Source organism: Rhinoraja longicauda, unplaced genomic scaffold (assembly GCF_053455715.1).
Source record: "Rhinoraja longicauda isolate Sanriku21f unplaced genomic scaffold, sRhiLon1.1 Scf000281, whole genome shotgun sequence".
NCBI classification, from domain to species: domain Eukaryota; kingdom Metazoa; phylum Chordata; class Chondrichthyes; order Rajiformes; family Arhynchobatidae; genus Rhinoraja; species Rhinoraja longicauda.
The window spans coordinates 90,001-95,000 of record NW_027601499.1 but is presented as its reverse complement, the minus strand read 5'-3'; positions in this window follow the sequence as shown (position 1 = coordinate 95,000).

Sequence of the window (5,000 nt, the reverse complement as noted above, 5' to 3'; positions counted from 1 at the left end):
AAAGTGCTGCAGCTCGAGCGCACCATGTGCGTGGGGAATTGTTAGCGGGGGCGTCGTTGTGCTGGGGGCTGACTGTCCCTAGTGGGTATAGGATAATGTTAATGTACGGGGATCGCTGGGCGGCACGGACTTGGAGGGCCGAAAAGGCCTGTTTCCGGCTGTATGTGTATGATATGATATGATATGATGCCTGCCTGCTCATTTGGTTCATGATGTCCACGCGGCAGGCGGAATATTTTAAAAGCACTGTTCTGTACGAAGTGCACAATGTCCGTTGGGGAAATGCAGCTGGGGGTCGGTCGACCGGCTGACGACGCCTGCCTGCCGATTTGGTTCACGATGTCCCCGCCGAAGGCGGCATACTTGAAAGTACCGCCGTTCGCGGCGCGCAATTTGCGGGGGGAGGAATTGTTAGTGCACGTCTGTGTGCTAGGTGACGATGCTTGCCGACTTGGTTCATGCCGTCCACGCCGAAGACGGCGCCGTTTAAAGTACTGCCGCTCGAGGTGCACAATTTGCGGGGGAATTGTTAATGGGCGTCGGCGTGCTGGGTGACGATGTGGAGATGTGGAACGCCGAGCCAGATCTATCTTATTTGTTTGCTTGGCCCACTGGACTTTGCATGGGCTTTGCAACACTGTGTGCTAGGTTAAATCACGGCCAATAGAGTGAGTGTTTTTAATGATCCTGATCTGATAAGGGGACTAGAGGTAAAAGAGCCGTTAGGAGGCAGTGATCACAACACGATAAGTTTTACTCTGCAAATGGAAAGGTAGAAGGGAAAATCGGAAGTGTCTGTATTACAGTATAGCAAAGGGGATTACAGAGGCATGAGGCGGGAGCTGGCCAAAATTGACTGGAAGGAGGCCCTAGCAGGGAAGACGGTAGAACAGCAATGGCAGGTATTCCAGGGAATAATGCAGAGGTTGCAGGATCAATTTATTCCAAAGAGGTGGAAAGACTCTAAGGGGAGTAAGAGACACCTGTGGCTGACAAGGGAAGTCAGGGACAGCATAAAAATTAAGGAGAGGAGGTATAACATAGCAAAGAAGAGTGGGAAGACAGAGGATTGGGACTCTTTTAAAGAGCAACAAAAGTTAACTAAAGAGGCAATGCGGGGAGAAAAGATGAGGTGCGAGGGTAAACTAGCCAATAATATAAAGGAGGATAGCAAAAGTTTTTTTAGGTACGTGAAGAGGGAAAAAATAGTCAAGGCAAATGTGGGTCCCTTGAAGACAGAAACGGGGGAATTTATTATGGGGAACAAAGAAATGGCAGACGAGTTAAACCGTTACTTTGGGTCTGTCTTCACTGAGGAAGATACACACAATCTCCCAAATGTTCTAGGGGCCGGAGAACCTAGGGTGATGGAGGAACTGAAGGAAATCCACATTAGGCAGGAAATGGTTTTGGGTAGACTGATGGGACTGAAGGCTGATAAATCCCCAGGGCCTGATGGTCTGCATCCCAGGGTACCTAAGGAGGTGGCTCTAGAAATAGTGGAAGCATTGGAGATCATTTTTCAATGTTCTATATAGATTCAGGATCAGTTCCTGTGGATTGGAGGATAGCAAATGTTATCCCACTTTTTAAGAAGGGAGGGAGAGAGAAAACGGGTAATTATAGACCAGTTAGTCTGACATCAGTGGTGGGGAAGATGCTGGAGTCAATTAGAAAAGACGAAATTGCTGAGCATTTGGATAGCAGTAACAGGATCATTGCGAGTCAGCATGGATTTACGAAGGGGAAATCATGCTTGACAAATCTACTGGAATGTTTTGAGGATGTAACTAGGAAAATTGACAGGGGAGAGTCAGTGGACGTGGTGTACCTCGACTTTCAGAAAGCCTTCGACAAGCTCCCACATAGGAGATTAGTGGGCAAAATTAGGGCACGTGGTATTGGGGGTAGGGTACTGACATGGATAGAAAATTGGTTGACAGACGGAAAGCAAAGAGTGGGTATAAATGGGTCCCTCTCGGAATGGCAGGCAGTGACCAGTGGGGTACCGCAAGGTTCGGTGCTGGGACCCCAGCTATTTACGATATGCATTAATGACTTAGACGGAGGGATTAAAAGTACCATTAGCAAATTTGCAGATGATACTAAGCTGGAGGGTAGTGTGAATTGTGAGGAAGATGCAATAAGGCTGCAGGATGACTTGGACAGGTTGTGTGAGTGGGCGGATACATGGCAGATGCAGTTTAATGTAGATAAGTGCGAGGTTATTCACTTTGGAAGTAAGAGTAGAAAGGCAGATTATTGTCTGAATGGTGTCAAGTTAGGAGGAGGGGGAGTTCAACGAGATCTGGATGTCCTAGTGCATCAGTCAATGAAAGGAAGCATGCAGGTACAGCAGGCAGTGAAGAAAGCCAATGGAATGTTGGCCTTCGTAACCAGAGGAGTTGAGTATAGGAGCAAAGAGGTCCTTCTACAGTTGTAGCGGGCCCTGGTGAGACCGCACCTGGAGTACTGTGTGCAGTTTTGGTCTCCAAATTTGAGGAAGGATATTCTTGCTATGGAGGGCGTGCAGCGTAGGTTCACTAGGTTAATTCCCGGAATGGCGGGACGGTCGTATGTTGAAAGGCTGGAGCGATTGGGCTTGTATACACTGGTATTTAGAAGAATGAGGGGGGATCTTATTGAAACATATACGATAATTAGGGGATTGGACACATTAGAGGCAGGAAACATGTTCCCAATGTTGGGGGAGTCCAGAACAAGGGGCCACCGTTTAAGAATAAGGGGTAGGCCATTTAGAACGGAGATGAGGAAGAACCTTTTCAGTCAGAGAGTGGTGAAGGTGTGGAATTCTCTGCCTCAGAAGGCAGTGGAGGCCAGTTCGTTGGATGCTTTCAAGAGAGAGCTGGATAGAGCTCTTAAGGATAACGGAGTGAGGGGGTATGGGGAGAAGGCAGGAACGGGGTACTGATTGAGAGTGATCAGCCATGATCGCATTGAATGGCGGTGCTGGCTCGAAGGGCTGAATGGCCGACTCCTGCACCTATTGTCTATTGTCTATTGTCTATAATCAACCACTTTATTTTGCCCGTCTTTGTGACTCCTCTTTGACACGTCGATCACCGCTGAGGCTGTTTTACCTGTTTCGCCTATGTACCGTAAGGTACACTCCTTACATTGAACTGCATACACCCCATTATTTCGCTCACGGGTTATCCTCTGTGCTATCCAGTCTCTCCTGTCACCCTGTTCTATGTTTTTGTCTATTACCCAGTGGGAGCAGGCCCCATATTGACATTAATTTGTAACCCTACTGCTCCCCTCGTCTGCTGGTTTTATCACCATCTCATGTTTATCCCTCAGCTCTGCCGTGGTCTCCCTCTCTTTTTTTCTGGTGAGGTTCGGCCTATCCTTTGTCATGGGCATATCCCAGGCTGTTTTAGTAACGTTCTTTTAAAACGTGTCGTGTTTGTTTGGCTTTACCCACGTTCCAGCATTAGAGGCCAATTTTTGCAATGTTTCCTGGGTGGGATTTGCCGGTTTTACAAATGGTGTCACTATCTCACCCTGCTTCCTGATACCCTTATGGGGTCGGCTCTGTTCTTGCAGAACCCTCGGGTGGTGCAGAGTCTGGGCCTTGTTATCAATATCTTGCCCTGCTTCCCGATACCCTTGCGGGTTCGGCTCTGTTCTTGCAGATCCCTCAGGTGGTGCAGAGTCTGGGCGGCATCGTCACCCAGCACACCGACGCCCACTGAAAATTACCCACGCACAGTGCGCGCCTGGAGCGGCAGTAGTTCAAACTACCCCTACCCCTACCCCTACCCCTACCGCTACCCCTACCCCTACCCCTAACCCTAACCCTAACCCTAACCCTAACCCTAACCCTAACCCTAACCCTAACCCTAACCCTAACCCTAACCCTAACCCTAACCCTAACCCTAACCCTAACCCTAACCCTAACCCTGACCCTGACCCTAATGCAGGCAGAGTTATTTATAAAGTGGCCCAGACTCTGCACCACCTGAGGGTTTTGTAACAGAACCAACCCCATAAGGGTTTCAGGAAGCAGGGCAAGATATTGATAACAAGGCGCAGACTCTGCACCACCTCAGGGTTCTGCAAGAACAGAGCCGACCCCATAAGGGCATCAGGAATCAGGGCAAGATATTGATAAAATGGCCCAGACTCTGCACCACCTGAGGGTTCTGCAAGAACAGAGCCGACCCCATAAGGGCATCAGGAAGCAGGGCAAGATATTGGTAACAAGGCCCACGGGGAAGGCGGCATACTTTGGGGTTATTTTGTAGTGAGTTTTGAAGGCATGTGCTAGTGTTACGCATACCGAGGGCGCGCAAAGTTCGGCGCGCCCGGGCCAAAACGCCTCTGCTGGCCGCGGCCGAGTCGGCCGACGGATTGCCACGGACTTGCTTGACGACCTGTCACTCTCCGTGCATCGGTTGCACGCCCGGTTCGTCCTTTCCATTTGTTTCATGATGTACACGCGGCAGGCGGAATATTTTAAAAGCACTGTTCTGTTCGAAGTGCACAATGGCCGTTGGGGCAATGCAACTGGGGGTCGGTCGACCGGCTGACGACGCCTGCCTGCCGATTTGGTTCACGATGTCCCCGCCGAAGGCGGCATACTTGAAAGTACTGCCGTTCGCGGCGCGCAATTTGCAGGGGGGAGGAATTGTTAGTGGACGTCTGTGTGCTGGGTGACGATGCTTGCCGACTTGGTTCATGCCGTCCACGCCGAAGACGGCGCCGTTTAAAGTACTGCCGCTCGAGGTGCACAATTTGCGGGGGAATTGTTATTGGGCGTCGGCGTGCTGGGTGACGATGTGGAGATGAGGAACGCCGAGCCAGATCTATCTTATTTGTTTGCTTGGGCCACTGGACTTTGCATGGGCTTGGCATCATTGTGTGCTACGTTAAATCACGGCCAATTGAGTGAGTATTTTTTATTCAACCACTCTATTTTGCCCGTCTTTGTGACTCCTCTATGACACGCCGATCACCGCTGACGTGTTAATCTG